Here is an 18,537-nt window from a genome sequence, read left to right as displayed (position 1 = left end):
CAAACCGTCGCTCTGCTACCAGAACTGCTAACGCGTCCGTCTATGTTAAATTATACACATCAGGACTCGTTTTAGGTCGATGAACCTTTTGACCCAGTGGTGAGTCTCCGTAAGACGAAATTACCAACCATCAACATATATTTCACAAAAACCATTAAAGAATCTTCGACACATTCATTTGTTTTCTGACTCAAATAACCACACCTCGAAAGAAGAATTTGTGAATTTTATTCCCTATTGATTACAATCTAATAATAAACGTCTTATTCTTAAAACCAAGAAGCATAAAAGCATAATCACAAAGTGGCAATCATGATGAACTTTCAACAATGCGATGATCAGAATCATAGAATAGATATGTTAGAAGAGAATAGACCATAGTGCATGATAAACAACAGAATATCAGTTCAGCATAGCTACATGTCAGTCACGTCAGTTCCGTCCGTCAAATGAATACCTCATCTAACCTCAGATTAGCATTAGCATGTTGGGCTTCATGCAAAACAATTTAGAACATCAATTTGGAAAACATCTAACTAAGATACCTAATTAAACATACAGCAGTTGGTACCTAGAAAGAAAGGCATATAGATTCTGTTAGCATTAATAATTACCCTCCTCGAGTTAAGTCAGCATACAAGATCAGTCTTCGTCTTCAGGACATCAGATGGTTCACCGTCAATCTATCTAAATGGAATCAAGGGACACTCTCCTCATATGGAGGAAAGTATAATAGGGCGGGTTATGGGCTATGATAATTTTGTCTAAGTCTCAAATCACCAAATAGAGTGACTGAGTTTCTGGATGCAATTGATGTCATCCCTTCCTAACTGAACTTCGTCTCTTGTGTCATGAGTTTTTATCCCTTTTTCCATAATACATTCCCCTAAAATTCTATTGGTTATTAACTACACCCCATCATTGGTAACCAATCAAATTATTCATTAAGTAATGCATTTTTTATTTCTTGATATTGAATTGTCTTTCAATTGGTCTTCATAATCAGCATTTTTCGTAGGTGGTACGTCGGGGGTTACTTCACCATCTTGGCACACGTCTCGGGTCAGGAGTTCTTTTCCCCTCGTCTCATCGTCCTTGAGAGTGTCCATTACTGTTTCGAAGCACATATCTTTTATACTAAAAACTGCTAGCATGCGGATGGGAAGATTTCTTCATGTTTCACATTAATACAGAAAGAACAATAGCTGGGTCATAGTCATTTGCGAGTCCGCACACAGAAAAAGCAGGAAAAATAAGCTTTAAATGAGAGTTACACGGCTAGTTCGCAACTCATGCTAACTTAAGACATACACGTTTTAATGAATACAGTTTTGATTGTAATAATGCATATATCTTATTATTATTATTATTATTATTCAACATTAGTGTTCATAAATGAGTAAATCTTCACGTTTATTAATGCATTTTAATTATTATTTATTAATATTGCTTTGCCAAATGTAAGTGTTTCACGTCTATAATATATGATATTTATACTACGCTCTCTCACTGCCATCAAGGGCCCTATAAAGGAAAAAAAATGGTTTTCAGAGATTTCCGAAAGGAAAGTTCAGAGTCTACTGTTCGAACTTCAACCGGGAGAGAATTCCACAGTTTGGCTGCCCTGAGAGTAAAGGATCTACCTCCCCATCTTATATATCGAGGTACGCTAATCAGGGATGCAGAAGAGGATCTGAGCAGATGTTGGGGAGTGTAGGGAGTTATAATCTGCTTAAGAAAGGCCAGACCTCTGTTGTGGAGGGCTCGATGAACCAGGCAGGCTGCTTTAAACTTTATACGCTGTTCTACAGGTAACCAATGAAGGGAGGCCAGAGCGGGTTTTGCCGAAGTATAGCTCAGGGTTCCCAGCAGAAGACGGGTAGCGGCATTCTGTATTACCTGTGGCCTCCTCAGGAGATATTTAGGGGAGCTCATAAACAAAATGTTGCCATAGTCCAAAAATGAAAGAATTAAGGCCTGAACAATAAGCCTTTTGGCTAAAAAAGGAAGGAAAAGGAAAATTTTCCTACAAGTTCTCAGTGCACCAAAGCAAGCGGATGCTAGTTTCTTTGCTTAGCATTCCATTGTAAGCTGAGTGTCCAGCCAGAAACCCAAGTTCTTAATATTATCTTTTGATGGAGGAAGAATATTTAATCCTACTGACGCAAGTAAGGAGGGCTGGGAGGAAAGAGAATGTCCCACCAGCAACACCTCTGTTTTTCCATCATTTAATTTCAATTTGCTGTCCAGCATCCAACCCGCAATGTCCGACAGACAAGAAGAGAGGATGGCCGATTGTGAGTTGCTATTAGTGCAGAAGGAAAAGACCAACTGAGTATCGTCTGCATAGGATATAAGAGATAGTCCATATGGTTCAACAGTCTTTGCCAAAGAGGCCATATAGATATTAAATAACGTGGGACTCAATGAGGAGCCCTGTGGCACACCACATATTAAGGAGAAAGTATCTGAGTAATGTGACTGATTTACAACCTGAAATGTCCTATGCGAGAGGAAGCTTGTCAGCCATTTAAGGCATTTGTCCTCAAAGCCCATTTGAGCACCCCTGTGTAGCAGAATCTCATGATCCACCATGTCAAATGCTGCACTCAGATCAAGAAGAATAATAGCTGCATAGCTGCCACCATCTAGACGGCGTGTAGCATCTTCAATAACATCTCGGAGAGCCGATTCCGTACTATGAAAAGGTCTGAAACCCATCATGAAGGCCGTTGTGCTTTTCCAAAAAACCTGATACCTGTGAATTAACGTTTTTCTCCATAATTTTAGATGCAATGGGAAGAAGGGCAATAGGTCTAAGATTTTAAAATAAAGCAGAGGCAAGAGTAGTTTTTTTCAGCAATGGCTTGATCACAGCATGTTTCCAGGAATGGGGGATGCAACCAGAAGACAGAGTATCATTGATAATCCTAGTTAGGACAGGCGTTACGGCTTCTGAACCCAAGGCCAGCGTGGAAGGAGGGGAGGAGTCTAGAGGGGAACCGGACTTGATCGAACAGAGGTATTGATATACCTCCTCTTCCTCAATAGGCTGAAATACTGAGAGAGATGCACAGGTGACTAGTCTCTCCGAGCCCAGAAATCCATTATCCCTCTGAGTCGAATTAGACTGTTTGACCAAGAGGGAGGCTTGAATATTAAGTATATTTTCCAAGAAAAAGCAGGCTAGTTCACTGTTGTGCTCCTTTGAGCCTTCTGTTGGAGTTATCCCTGATGGAAGCTGAGTCATTTGTCAACAATAGAGATGATCTCTTTAGGGGAGCCGGAGGACTGTTCAATCTTAGCCGTATAGTAAACGGCCGGGGCCGCTTTAAGTTCTAGATGGAAGGAACGGGTTTGGCTTCTATAAGCTTTTTTTAGCTCAGGATCATAGGTTTTCCTCCATCTTCTCTCCATCTTCTTACATTCCTTTTTTAAACATGGCAGATAAGGGGAGAACCAGGGAGAGTTCTTTGATTGAATAATCTTAGTTATAGTCTTGGTAGGTAATACTATATCTAAGGATTGGGAAATCCAGTTATCAAAATTATCTGCGGTGTAGGACCGGTCAGGAAATGCAGTGGTCTGCTGATTATTAAGGGTATCTATCCAATCATTTTTATTTAGCTTTGACCACTGACAAAAAGTAAGATGGCCCTGTGTTAATAAACTATGGGGACCGGGGTCTGGAGAGTCAACATAATAAAAAAATGGTCAGTCCATGATAAAGGAAGGGGGGAGTCTGCTACAATATTGGAGAGATTACTGAAAAGTAGATCAACAGTATGCCCTTTACAGTGAGTGGGACCGGATATGAGTTGTGAGAACTCTAGTGCTGCTAGATCTCCTAATAGTCTCGTACCAGGACCACTGCCAGAGTCCTCTGCATGTATATTAAAATCCCCTAAAATAGTGCAGTTAGAGTATTTACAGGTGTAGGCTGCTACAATCTCTGGAAAAGCCTGAAGAAACTTCCCATAGGAGCCCGGGGCCGATATATCAGGATACCCGAAAGAGTAAAGGTGGCATCTAATGCCAGTGAAAATGCTAAACTTTCACAGTCTGGGATGGATAGGGCATTTTTGGAACATTGAATTGAGTTTTTATAAATAATTCCAATTCTGTCTCCTCTGCCCAATGCTCTATCAAGATGAAGGAATAAGTAGTTAGGGGGCAGAGACATAATCACATCAGGGGTGAAACCCTCTAGCAGCCAGGTTTCAGTTAAAAACAGAACATCTGGCTTACAGTCATCAAGTACTGAACAAATGTGCAGTTTATGGGCTGAAAGGGAGCAGCAATTTAATAGCATAAGCTTATAGGTGTGTTTCTTCTCCCTTCTTATTTTTGGAGAAGGGATATGATAAGAGGGAGTTTTACAGGGATTATAGGTGGCGGTAAGTGTACTTAGATCGAGTAAGCAGTTAGCCCTGATCCCTGTTGATTTGTTAAGGCTTAGAAGTGCATCCCATGTATAAACCAATCTGACAGGGGTTACATCTCGGTGCTACTGTCCCCTGGACCCTGCCAGACGCGGACGGGCGTAGATGGGCTTGTCTTTGGAGCACCTTTGTGCGTCCGCTTGCAGTGTCTCATTTGTAGTGCACAGAGGCAGGGAGGAGTGTGGGCCACTAGACTGCTGCCCCGTGAAAAATGGCGGCTCAAAATGGCAACACCCGAACCATCGGGAGGAAAAATGGCCACCAGGAGACCATGTATTCCAGAAACAGACCTGGCCCAGTGGCAAGAGTAAAAGTAGAACCCTTGTTGGGGACTACCGGCTCCACTGAACATGGGGGCCGGAGTCCAACTAGCTAAAAAAAACGATCTACAACCTTTATATTACATTTTTTTAAAGAATTGAGCAGTATTTAAAAGATTAGCGCTTTAGCTAAAATAATAAAAAAAGAGAGTTACAGGAAAAGCGGGCAGCGCAGCGATTACCTTTACTGAGGTCTTTATCCCATTCATTACAAGTGAGATGAGCCTATCTCACTGACAGAAATAAAGGACAAGGAATGCTGGGAACCCTACTTTCCCACCCCCTCCTGCCGGTAGTACATAAGATATACTGACCCAGCATTCCACCTGTTCTTTTTTCTGTTTCCCGACAGGATGTTTTCTGAACAAGGATTGAGGTTTTCTCCTGCAGGGCTGGCGCTCCTCCTGGTTTGCTGTTGTTGACTGATGTAGGCTAGCTGGAATCATGCCTTCCTCCCCATGAAGCTTGTGAGAAGGAGTGTAATACTGCGGTGGGCCTGGACACCATGCAGTTGCTGGTTGTGTCTGGGATTTGTGCTTTCGGAGACCCAGATGAGGCGGCTCTCTCTGTGAGCATGTGCCAGCCTTTTTGGTGCAGTCAGCAGTCTCCTTTCGCAGGGGTGAGTACAAATGGGTGCATTTCTGGTATTTATTTTTTTAGTTTTTTTGGGTCAACCTCCCCAACTGGGCGAGGGAGTTGGCTGGCTGGCTGTGGTGTCTCTGCTCTCTAGGGGTGTAGAGAGGCGTGAGACTCAGGGCCAAGATGGTTCTTGTATTCTTGCCTGCTTTGCATCAGTTCCAGCTTTTCCGTGGGGCCTATGGATCTGCCTTCTCTGACACTCTGGCATAGGCTTGGCCGCCTCGTGGCTGTGCAGCAGTGTCCTGTCCTTCCTGGACATCAGGCAATGCATGGACCAATGTTGCGCAGCCCTTCTGGCTGCACCTGCGCCTCAGGAGTTCCACTGCTGTCGGATTCAGCTCCACTGGGCCGGACGGTTTAGCATGCCCAGTGGCTTCCGGACCCTGCTGAGCCTCCTGGCTGCCTGCTCTCCTGGGCCTAGCATGGTACAGTGGTGCTGGACATCAGCTTCAGTTTGGTCGAGTGAGGTCACTGACTGGAGGGCTCCATGAGTTTCCTGCTTGTTGCTGTCATTCTCTGGGGGCTGCGGCTCTCGTGTTTGTGTCCGCAAGGGCCTACCTCTCCTGTCTGTTCTTCTGCTGTTGGTGGCTTGAGTAATGTTGGATTCGACTGAGGAACAAATGTACTAGTAGCACATGTTTCTTTACATCACTTTTGTACTGTCTGATGAGAGTTATTTCATCCTTGGTGTGTTCAGGGACAGGGAAGCATTGGCGGTGGGTGGATTGTGAGCTTTTGAAGTCTGTGGTCTAGGATTCGGAGCACGGAGTGGGTGCTCTCCCCCTTTCTCCGTCCTAGTCCTGGCCTGCCTGCTGGCTTATTGGGGTCACATGAGTGTCTCTGATTGGGCCTGGTCTAATTTGAGCTCTATGATCGTCTGCTTGTCTGGTCACAGCGCTATTGGATGGTGTTCCTTCTCCTGGTCGCTGGGTCGAGCCTGGACATGCCCAGTGGTTGTGACCCCTCTCCTGCTCAGGTTGGTGTCCCACTCAGTAGGTATGCTGTCCTGTGAGATTCATTGCGGGTGTCTGTTTTTTCTCCTGTCCTGATGTGGTACCTGTGGGCATTCCTTCTGCTGGATTGGCATTTGACCTTGCTCGCTTCAGTGCCTTTGGGATCTCATTGGGGGAGGGGTGCTGTCTTTGGTCTTGCCTCAAATGTTCGCTTGAGTGTGCACATATGGCCCTTTGGTGGTGCTGAGGCCTACTGTATGGCATTTCTACTACCCCCTTTGGCATCAGGCTGCCTTTTGAGACTGTTGCATTTTTGCAACCTCCTAGGCTCCTTGCGGGGCTTTAGGCCTGGCAGTGGCTAGGTTTCTTCTTCATCAAGGGTCGTTTGGTGTTTTTCCCCTTGTCTCTGTCTATTCTTTTGGTGCTTGCTTGAAGTTGCCATGTGGTTTTTCAGGTGGCCATGAATTTCTTGTTAGTAACCCATGGCTCCTTGTGCTGGTGGTGTTGGTATGTTTTGAGGGCTTGCCCTTTGTGCCTTTACCTGTGGAGTATGCTTGCTGCATTATGAGGGAGGAGATGGGGTCTCCCTCCTAGATGTGGTTTCCCAGTCTGGATCCTGGCCATTTTCAGTGCTGGCTGCCTGGGTGGGTCCAGTGTTGTGGGCCTTGCGGTATATCAGGTGCCATTTATTTAGGCTCTTCCCTGGATTCCTTGACTCGTCTTTGTTTCTCTATGGCCTCTGCTTTTCTTGGAGTGATCTGGCTGTTACTCTCCCATGGCTTCTGGGTTGGTTGTACAATCCTGTGGGAGGGGGGTGGGGGGTTGGGGCTGTTTCCCTGCCTTTGTTGAGTTACAGGCCTGGGGTTTGGCTGGCTGGGATATACCCCCTGCTTTCTCTTCTTGGGTCCTCCTATTCTAGTGGGTTTCCCCTCCTGTGTGCCTCGTAGAATGCAGCTGCTTTTGGGAGCTGTGGTCCAGTAGGCATGTGGATGGATGCAGGGGCGTTCGTTCCCCCTGCCTAGGAGGTGAGGGCTGTCTGTTTTCTTGTGTGAGGTCTGCCTGACGGGTGGTGGTTTGTGCCTCGGTTATGATTCTGCTGCACACCTCTCCTGTGGTTGGGGGTTGTGTCTAGCATCTCCCTGTTGTGATGGAGTGACCTGTGTTGGGGTGCTCTTTTCTTGTTCCCTTAAGTTCATTCTCTTGGTGCTCTTGGTCCTGTCCTGGTGTTTGGGTTGTGCCTCCATGGGCCTTCTTTGTTTTGTGTCGCTTTTGTTGTTAGGGCCAAGGTCCTGGCCCTTTTGATGCCAATGTTGGGGGTCTGTTGTGTCTTTTCTTCATGGCTGTCTTCCTGGCCTGCTGGGGTTCTATGCTTAGGATATGGCATTTTGTTTTTGGTGGTCCTCCAGGTCTCCAACTTTGCTGGTTTTGGGGAGGGAGCTTTGTGGTTGTGCCCAAATGGGTAGCCATGTCTTCCCTGGCCCTGGTTCCCTGCCTGGCTCTGGTTGGCTGTGAGCAGGTGGTGAATAGCCTGCCTTGGAGGTTCGGTGGGTTGGTTCCATCCTGCTTTTTGGATGGACTTATTTGTTTGGCCTGGGGTTTCCATTTTTTGCGGTACACCCTGGGTACCCCTGTCTCTCTGCTGGCTGTTTTTTTGTTGCTCTTTTGGACATCAGTCTGCTTCTTCCCTATTTGGCTCCTTGGGTTCTGTTGCCCTGGAATTTTTTGGGGGGGTCCTGCTCCTTTTCTCTCTCTCTTTCGGCTGAAGGCTGGGGCTCTTTTCCCCTTGTCCTGCTCTGTTTTTGTGTGGTGTTTTTATGTGCCAGTTTGCTAATTTCTGGTTCCTGTGTTTCACCTGCCCCTTCTTTGGCTATGGGAGCTTTGGCTCTGCTGAATCCCTTCTACTTGCGTGCCATGCTGGTGTCCGTGGGGTAGCTTGCTGCTGGCTTCTGCTTCCTGCTGTCCCTCCCTTGTCTCTGGTTGGGGTGTTCTCCTGAGGTTGTGGGGGTTTGGTTTTCAGCCTGAGGTGCTGTTCTCCCCTGTTCTTCAGTTTGTTTGCTGGGTCACTTGGGGTGGATTGCAGTTCTTCCTGCCCTCTGCCTCTCATGTTGCCCTGTGAGCTTTGTGATCCAGGCTGGGTTTGGGGCTTTCTTCCATGACAGGTCTTTTGTTTTTTTTGTGCCTCTTCTTTTGTGCTAGCTGCGCTCATCTGGGGCTTCATACAGGATCCTCTGGTGTGCCTTCTTCCATTGTAGGGCCCTCTTTTTGGTTCCCTCTGGGTTGTTCCATGGTCGAGGTGCACTGCGGCCCCTGCTTGTTTGTTCTGGTGTGGTTGGGATCCTTTTTTTGCTGCTCTGTCTTTTCCGGCTCGTGGGCTCTGGAGTTTGGGAGTCTGCTGTGCAGTTTTGGTCTGGTTCTCCTCCTACAATGGTGGTTGCCTTGGAGTTGGTTCCCTCTAAGCTGTTATTGGTTGCTACTTGGGTTTTGCAGAGGTTTTCGACTTTGTGGTTGTATAATCTGTATCCTCCTCATTCTTTTCCTGGCAGTCTGGGGGTTGCCCCTTGGAGTGCTGCTTTTGTGTTTTGTGGTAGCCTCCTTCTTGGAGGGCTGTTTTTTTCCTCTGAGGGTCGGGTTCTCGATTTTAGTAGTCTCACCTGTAATGAATGGGATGAGGATAGGAGGGAACTGGGGTAATGCCCTATTACTTAACGGTAATCTTCATTACTCCTGGTCCTGCTGTCCTCGTCCCATTCATCATGCCACTCCCTCCCTCCCGGCTGGCCGGCTTTCATTATAGGGCTTGGTAGTTCAGGCGGATTGCTGAGTAAATATACGCCTTATGCACTCCCAGTGGGAGGGGGCGGGAAGGTAGGGTTCCCAGCATTCCTGGTTCTTTTTTTCTGTCAGCGAGGTAGGTTTATCTCACTTGTAATGAGTGGGACGAGGACAACAGGACCAGGAGTAATGAAGATTACAGGTAAGTAATATTTTGTTTCAAACACAACTGCGTACCAGAGACTGTGCTGCATAAATAGCCTTTCTGCTGTATAATTATGAGCCAGAAATGCAGATTATGCAGCACAGTCATCATCTGTATTATTTTCACCCATTTCAGCTAGAAACATCTTTTTTGTTAAAATCTCCAGCTCATAAAAAATGATATGCAAATACAGTAAATATGTAAAAATGCTTCAAATGCCACAAATGCAGAATCTCACAAATCCAATTGCCCTTCCCTTGTCCACTGTTTTATTAATAATTTATTCATGAAAGGTACACAAAAAAACGTTTTAATTCCACCAGTGCACAGTTAGTTGTACTTCAAAGGAAACAGCTTTTTAAGGTTACTGCACCAAAATAAACAGGCAATATAAAAATTCATGATTGGTAACATGTGTAATATAGTCTTGGGGCTTTGTTGACATTTACAAATCACTCTGCCTTTGGCCTTGTGCTTTATGATGTTGCCAAAATCCTTACATAGCATGGTTATAAAAATGATAATGGCCAACAACAATTAAGACTATAGGGCAAGGGTCAAAGTTCATGTTATTACAGTAGGACAGTTTGACTGACATGAGAAAAATACAGTTTTACAGAATGGATGTCATAATGACTTGACAGCTCAAACCAACCCTGCTGTGAGTCTACTAAGTGTAATTTAATTGAAATGCATACATTTAATCTTGTGTATTGTGGTTAAAAGCCTTTGTTTTTAACTTCTACGCCTGATCAATCCACATGCATAAACTATGTATAGAGGTCACAGAGAGTAACATCCATTTTATTGCCATTGTTTTCTGAGGAACAGAGCTTTGTTACTCACTGGAGGCTTGCGGCACATGGGCAGCGGTCGGTATATGTATTGCATGTATAGTAACCCCATGGGATGCCACAAGGTGTATATATGTATATATATATCCCAAAGTCGCAGGTCCAGAGGTATATGAGCACTGCTCCCCCCAAGGACACCAGAAATGTAGTCTCTGTACTGAAAATGAAGTGTGCATTTTTTTATATATAAATCTTAAAAACTTACTTTTCCCAAGCCGAATCACGTTTGGCTGAATAGTTGTGTTCTACCTTTGGGATGAAAAAAATACATGTTCTTAGAAATGAGGAATAATTTAAGGAGCAAAAACATCTGGTATGTTTAGCTCACAAAAATCCATGCAGGAAAAAAATCACTAAGGAGTGTTGCACTTTGTTTTTAGGTCAAGCATGCAAACGCTCTGGCCTATTCTAATCTTTGTGGGCTTTTAACCACGCCCTCTGGACGTCCATCACCATCACTCATAAGGGAGCATAAACATCATTAATAAAAGTGTGCTACTAAAACAAAATCAAATAACGTGTTTAAAATGTGTAATGTAGAAAACAAGTGTTTTAGAAAGATGTGCGCTTTAGAAAACATAAGCAGTCTGGTGGCAGCCATAAATCTAGTTCGACAATAAGAATAATTAACTGTCTAAAGAAATTAATTTTTTTGTTGTTTTAAAATTAAATGTATTAAAAGTATTAATGGTTTGAAAATTATAAAATGTTTAACTCTGTATAATTTAGCATTCATTTTAAAAAGGTCTCATGTTAGAAATGTAGCTGCAATGTTTAAACTGCTAAAGTTGTGAAATGTTTTTCTAAGCATCCAGTGACATGTTCTTTGCTCGCAGTGAGAAGGTTATGTTCTTATATTGCAACATTTGTCTGGCTTCCTGAAGACATGTACCTGTGAAACAAAGGCTTACTAAAATTTTGAATAGGCTTTATGTGTAATCTGCAACATTTGTATTTTGCTGCGGAAACTCGTGACTGCATGGAGAAAGGATGAACTAATGGTGAACGCAGAAAATAAAAAGGCTACAGCAGAAAACGTGGAGTGAATTCAATTGGCCTTTGAATTGGCTTTTGACTCAAACCACCCCATAGACTAACCAATAGAGGTTTATCTAGTTGCTTTCTAGGAGCTTAATATAACAGAATTAAGTGATGTAGAGTTTGAGAGTTCTGCTGCTCCTGTCAGGGCAGACTTCTCCTGTTCCAGTGTGTCTTGCAGCTCTTGGCTGTTTTGCAGATGTGCATTTATTTCTGCTAGTGAATAATGCGCTGTGTTTTTGCTTTCTGCCACTCACAGGTCAGATGCATTAAGGCCAAACATTACTGAACTGTTTTGTATATTGTCACTGACCAATGCAGATGACCAGAAGATGCTCCACTGATGAAGACACTGCTGCCTGATGATCCATTTAGGAGATGTGCAATTGTCTTTCTTGCAGATTTTTATGTTTCTTCATTTAGAAACCCAACCACTATTTTTGGTTAATGCCACAGTCAGATGTTTTCCAAATTAATTTTTGTCTTCTTTTTTTGTTGTTGCATGAAGCCCAAACATGCTTATCTGATTATAGGAATAGTAAGGGATGCCACATTCTAAATTTGACTGTTTTATCAATTGATTGTAAACAATTAATCTGCAATAACTAAATGTATAGTGTTTCAATAATTTATTTGCTATGGTTGTTATTCTGCATGGTGGTGCTTAAATGCCTAATGATAAATATTCTGCCTAGGTTGAGGCTCTTTCAAAGGTTTGGTCAGCCTGCGTTATTCATGTAATTTTATCATTTGGTCTTGCATTTGGTTTACATGATTTTAGGATTGTTAAGCTAAAGGGCTATAAATGTTTGAACTTTACTAAACTGGTGTGGGAATTCATGGGTACATGGGTCATGGTGTGTATAAATTACTGACTCCAATATGAAAAGTAATGTTTATTGATTTGATTTCATTATTAACCATCTCACCCCTATCTGAGTCCAAAGGTCTGTGTCGACCTCTAAGGGTAATTGATGGTTACCCTATATGTGTCACCTTATAAATAAACTATCACAAGAAATATAAGGCTAGACACGCCCACACTCCTTAATGTGCTTGACTTTAAAAAAATCCCTTGTTATCATTTGTAAATGGTTTACGTTTGTCCCTCCTTGGGGTGATTTTGTTACTGCCTTGACTACCGACACTGTTACATGGATATTGCACAAATGGCAATAAGTTTGACTGGGAGCAAACTTCTTTTTGTTTTGTGTCTCTTCTTCGCGCTCATGGTGCTTTGAATTGTGGTGCTTGTGTCAACTATTTTACTTTTCATTTTCAATTTATATGGCAAGAAAAGTCCAGTTATGAATTTACAAAATTAATAGCTCTAACTCGGACAAACGTGAGACCCATAGCATTGCAAATGCTTGTTATTACCTTGCTATTGATGGCCCATTTATGTAAATGACAAATGGAGTCTAGAAGTATGTGTTTGTTTTAAGGTGATTATATATTTTTAGCATAGGTTTCTGAAACCATTTAGGATAGATTTAAACCATCTGTTTAAAAAAGAATTACGGAAAATAGAAGCATCAGCCCTTTGGTGTGCTATGTATTCAGCTGAAATGTCCTGTGGAGAGCTGTTTTTGAAATGTCATAATTTTCTTTCTTAAACATGCATCAAAGGTGCACAGAAAGGGGTATTTAGTGCTTTTGGAGACTGCTAAAGAAACAACTGTGTTTAGAGTGTATTGACTTTAGGATAAAACTCAGCATATTGAGGTGACGGGGTCACCATGAGATCAATTGCTTCCTGCTCAGGGGTGCAATAAAAGTGTTATTTTGTCATACTGAGCAAAATAAAGTACACGTGGTTGTATTGCAAACTCTAAAAACGATAATGAGTCTCATACAAAAATGATCCTTTATGTTTTTGTGTGTCAGGAGCACTGATGGTATTACCCATGTGAATGCAAGTAAATACTTAGCACAATCCATCCACAAAGTATAATGGGTTACATATTACCATTTTTGAGAGTGGGAAGGGGACATACGTCACAAGAGGCACAGCTTTTAGGGGCCAATAATGCCTATTCCCTCCCTCAACATTGGTACTAAATGGCATAGTGCACTCTGCACATTTGCCTGTATGTTTTCTTGCCATGCAATTATTTCATGGACAATGTTTATAAACAGCACTGTTTAACCAAAACACATGAGGATAAATTTGTGCAGTGCACAATAACGAGGTCCAGTTGTTTTTTGTTGTACAGTGATTTTAAAATCTCATTTGTGAGTCATTGGAGCAGGGTCAAGACTGATCTGCATATTAAACCTTCTGGGTCCAAACTGAGGTGGCATGCTGCACAAACTAATTGGGATGCTGCCCGAATGATTACTAGTGGCTGGGATTAATTCAAGCATTCCATCCCTCACAGTTTTGTATACTTTTTTGTGCGTCCTTATGCATTGATTTCCCAAGTCAGTTATACACTACTGTGATTGGAACACCTTGGCATGGTAGTAATAAATGCATGAATCTGTGTTGATTATTAGTTCACTCGTTACAGCTAACGTTTCTTGTATGTGTAAATTATTTGCAAAACCTCTGTTAGACTGAATTATGGTTGTGGCTCAAAATCTTAAAACAGCTGTAATTTGTCAGTTATGATTTGCCGAGTAAACCAAACTCACATCACTACCATGCCCTTCGTACTTCACACATAACAACACTAATGACATCACTGTTTACATGTTCAATGTCGAATTTCTGTGGCTATAGGAACGTACTCTATTGTTTCCATATTACGAAATATTGTATAATATTGTATTGTATATTGTAAAATGAGCTTTCCATTTTCTCTCTATTATTTGCGTTGGCCTACCCAATTTGCATTTCAGTTTGAACCTTTTTCACTCTTTTTTCATAATTTCCTTTTTTGTATACTTGTTTTTTTTCAATAAATTGAAATGTAAGTTTGTGTTTGGGTAGGTCTTGTTTCTATATTTCCTTTACTTAGGGGTATATTTGAGATCTGACTCAGTTTTAGAGACACTACGGCACTTTACAGTTGATATTCATGGTGGGTTATTCCCTCGTGGACATAACTATTTCTGATGATTTTTTGCAATTACTTTTTTCTTTACTCTTTTTTTATCACAACTGATTTAGTAGTCTAATTCAGTAATCATTTGTATTGTAATGTTGGTATGGTTTTTATTAGCCTAAACAATAAAGTATTTTCATACCTTTATATCTATACAGGTTTGAAACACACATAGCCCTTCTCCAGTAATAATGGGATCCTTGGCAGCTTTGCAATTTCATTATTCTCTGTGTAACTACCTTCTTTTGTAAATATGCTAATGTATTTTTCAAAGTGTTTCAGGTATTGGCTTTTTTCCTTACAATATATATTATTCTTTATTTTGTCAATGATGGTTTCAGATGTTTCTAATGCTATGAATGATTGAGTTGTATTTGTCAAAGCTTTAGTGTTCACATTGGTAACTAATTTTATTTCTCTATTTTTAACAATTTTCTTTCTGTTTTGTTCATATATGTATTACCATAAATACACAAAAGATGTGGGGTTTAGCTGAAGGAAACTGGACTATCAGGCCCTATTCACGAAGCACTAGTTGGGCGCGTATTCTCCAGGTAGGGAATGGGTGTGGAAAGTGGCTGTGCCTTCGAGGGAGTTCCCTTTACGTTCTGGTCTAACACACATTATAGTGTCATGCTTCATCATTTGACCACCTAGCCCCACACAGGTAAGATGATACTACCTGGGCGGAGTCAACCTCGTTGGTAAAAGGACTGCGGAGGGAGTGCTGAAATTAAATCTAGTTGGATAGTACAAGGGATCCAGATAAAAAATTGGTAAATAATAATAAGATTACCTTACAAATGACCTGTTTCGTTTCGGGGATTTTTTATTATAGGTGTTCGTAGGTGAGAATAAAAACCAGGGTAGAGACTCCGTTGAGAATGATGACTCAAGGAGTCTAAAAGTAAGGGACCAACATGTTTCTGCCCGCACTAAGAGCTGGAAGGTCTGGGGCATTCATCAGGGTCGGGGATCCCTATAGGACAAGGAGAATGAAAGCATGCTCGATAATATGGAAAGTGCTCAAATTGAATAAATATGTGTCGGGCCTACCTGAACATTTTGTTTAGGGGGAGGCCTAAAGGGAAAATAAGGTAAACATTGGTGAAATTAAGGTGCCACTTCAATCAAAAACACAGCACACAGGGATGTAATAAACAAGCCGTGGATGTCACACACAAACACATGCAGGAGAAAACTGGGGACCAAAAGGCAGGGGAGCCTAAAGAATTGGACTTACCCTGCGAGAAAAAGCGGTTAGCCTCTGGTATGGAAGAAAACGGAGGGGGGTTGCCCCTTATAGTCACACTCTGTGGGAAAGACAGAGCATAAAGCCTAAAAGGGCAAAGAGCTAAAGGAAGGCCATTTTCAGGTAAATTAATATTAACTAAGGAACCAGTATCAGTAGAGCAGTTAAGTCTATTTGCGTAATGCTGAGTTGATACAGAGAATAAGTATTCAATAAAAACGATTAGAGAACAGATAAGCTTGTTGTGAAGCTAATCTCCGGCCAGAGAATGCTGTTCTTAGGGTAAAAAGAACGATTCTATAATGGGAGAGTCAAAGGGGGCCCTCTAAGGGAGGTTCAAAAACGTACAACTCCAAAGGATACAACCGGTAGAAGCACCTACTGTCCGTATTCCAGCCGCTTGAATAATGCATTGAGGGAGCACTGGGTATTTAAGGACCTGACAGGTGCCAATTAGTAAAATTCATACCAGTTGATACGATTTTGAGGTGCACGTCCACTCGCCGTTGTGGGCCGATCCACCGGAAATGACTATAAGACGCTGTGCGTCTCGTAGGGCCTCGGAGAGCCGGGAAACCCCCAGAAATTATTACGAGACACTGAGCATCTGGTCGGGCCTCGGAATGCCGGGAAATGTAGTCCCTGCACTCCGAGGATTGTTTGTATTAGCGGTTGCCATAGCAACCGTACCGATCGTGTGCTCCGCTTTAAATCAGCAGAGACGCACGGTCTGTTTGGGCTCCGTGGAATGGGGGTGGGAAGAAAGAGAGTGAAGTAAAAGGAGGGAGTGAGAGGGAAAGGTTAGAAAAAGCCAGAATGGAAATAGCAGGGGAAAGGAGGAGGGGTTTGGTTGGAGGTTGTTTTGAAGGGGAAGAGAGGAATGGAAAGAAAGAAAGGGCAAATTGAAGGAACAGAGGGAACAAAGGAAGCGGCAGGGGAAAAGGAAAAGGAAAAGGGGCAAAACAAAAGAAGAAGAGGGTAGACAAGAAGAGAGAGGGGAGGAAAAAAGGAGAGAACAAAAGGAAAAAATGAAAGAACAAAGGGAACAAAAGATAAGGCAGGAGAAACGGAAATGGGGTAGAACAAAAGGGGGGGTTAATAGAAACGGAGGGTGGTAGAAGAACGAGAGAGGAGAGAAAAGAAAATAAACGGGCGAAGAAGGGTGGGGGGGAATGGGAAAAGACGAGGGGGGAGGGGGAGAGGGAGAAGGGAAAGACGAGTCTAGGTGACAGTGGAGGTGATGTTGTTTTTACAAAGCTGACCATTGGATATTATCGTTCAGTCCCATGGTGTCTGTATGTAGCCTCCACACCCATCTTGCTTCGTAGAACAGTCATTTTTGCTTCAAGTTCATGGTTGGATGGTTGAATTTATCGATGACACACCACTCCATGTCGTTGGAATTGTGGTTGTTGATGATGTAATGTTCTGTAAGGCGAGTAGCATCTCGTTTGCATCTGATTGTGCTTCGATGTTCACAGATGCATGTGCCTACTCTCCTGGTGGTCATGCCAATATATATGAGTCTGCACGGACACCTTATCATATAAATAACATTCTTGCTGTTGCAGTTGGTGAGGTTCCTCAGCTCTCATGGTGTCTGTAGGCCCAATTCTAATTTGAGGGTCTTCTTTGTGAATGGACAGACACTGCAATTCCCACAGGGAAAGTGTCCTTTTGGTGGTGGTAAGTCTCGTAAGGTCCCTTGTTTGTTGACAGGGGGCCTATCTCGTGGTCGAGTATGGATGATCATGTCGCAAATGCTTTTGGCTTTTTTAAAAGCATTGAGAGGGGGTTTGAAGAAGAGGCCTCCTGAGGTTAAGATTTTCCAATCCTCTTTAATTATCTTTTTTACTGTATTGGATACAGCATTAAAGGTTGTTACACAGATCATACTGTCTTTATTGTCGGTTCTTACCGAGGGTTGCAATAGCATATCCCTATGACTTGAGCGAGCCCGCTTTTCGGCTCTTCTCGTGAGATGTGCGGGATATCCTTTAGCCTGTAGTTTATTGGTAAATTTCTTGGCGTGTTTATTGTAATCTGTTATTTCTGTACAATTACGTCGCAGGCGCAGAAATTGGCCCACTGGTAGTTTCTCCTTTAGAGAGCGTGGATGGAAATTTTGGAATTGTAGTTAGTTGTTGCTATCAGTCGGTTTGTAAAAAAACTTCCGTCTTTAGGAAGCCATCTTTTTCGGAGATAAGGAGGTCAAGGAAGGAAATTTCTGGGTTACCTATAGTTGTTGTAAATCTTAAAAAAGGATTTAAGACATTTAATCAGGTCACAAAAGTGGTCGCTTCTTCCTTTGTGCCTTTCCAATTCAGGAGGATGTCGTCGATGTAACGCTTCCATATCCTGATTTGGTCATTGTATGGAATTTCTTCAGTTAAAACGAATTCTCTCTCAAAATGATCTACATACAAACAAGCTAGACTCTGGGCAAAGGTACTGCCCATCGAAGTCCCATGTACTTGGAGGTAGAAACTTTTATTGAATTAAAAAAAGTTTCTTGTGAGTGCTGTATGTGCAAGATCTAAGACAAACTTTGGGGGTGTCATATAGTCCCACGTGCTATTATTCAAAAGATTGCAAATGACTTCAAGGGTAGCTTCCTGCGGAATGTTCGTGTACAAGGACTCGATGTCTAGATTTATCAAATATTCATTTTCTTTGTCAAATTCAGACTATCTTATAAAACAAGAATGCCTTTGGTATCTTTTAGGTATGTCAGTATTTGTTTTACATACGGTTGCAGAAACCAATCGCAGAATTGCGAGAGAGGTTCGAGGATAGATCCGATCCCGGATACTATAGGCCTCCCTGGAGGCGGGTGCTTCTTCTTATGTATTTTCGGTAGAATGTAGAAATATGGTATTTTAGGATTCTCTTGGCTGAGGAAGGCTGCCTCATGCTTAGTGATCCATCCATTGTCTAGGCCTTTAGCTATTAAGAAGGCTATTTCTTCTTTGATCTCCGGTGTTGGGTCTCTAGACAGTTTTTTATAGTGCT

Source organism: Pleurodeles waltl, chromosome 2_2, assembly GCF_031143425.1.
Source record: "Pleurodeles waltl isolate 20211129_DDA chromosome 2_2, aPleWal1.hap1.20221129, whole genome shotgun sequence".
NCBI classification, from domain to species: Eukaryota; Metazoa; Chordata; class Amphibia; order Caudata; family Salamandridae; genus Pleurodeles; species Pleurodeles waltl.
The sequence above is the reverse complement of the archived record's forward strand: the minus strand, read 5'-3'. Positions refer to the sequence as shown.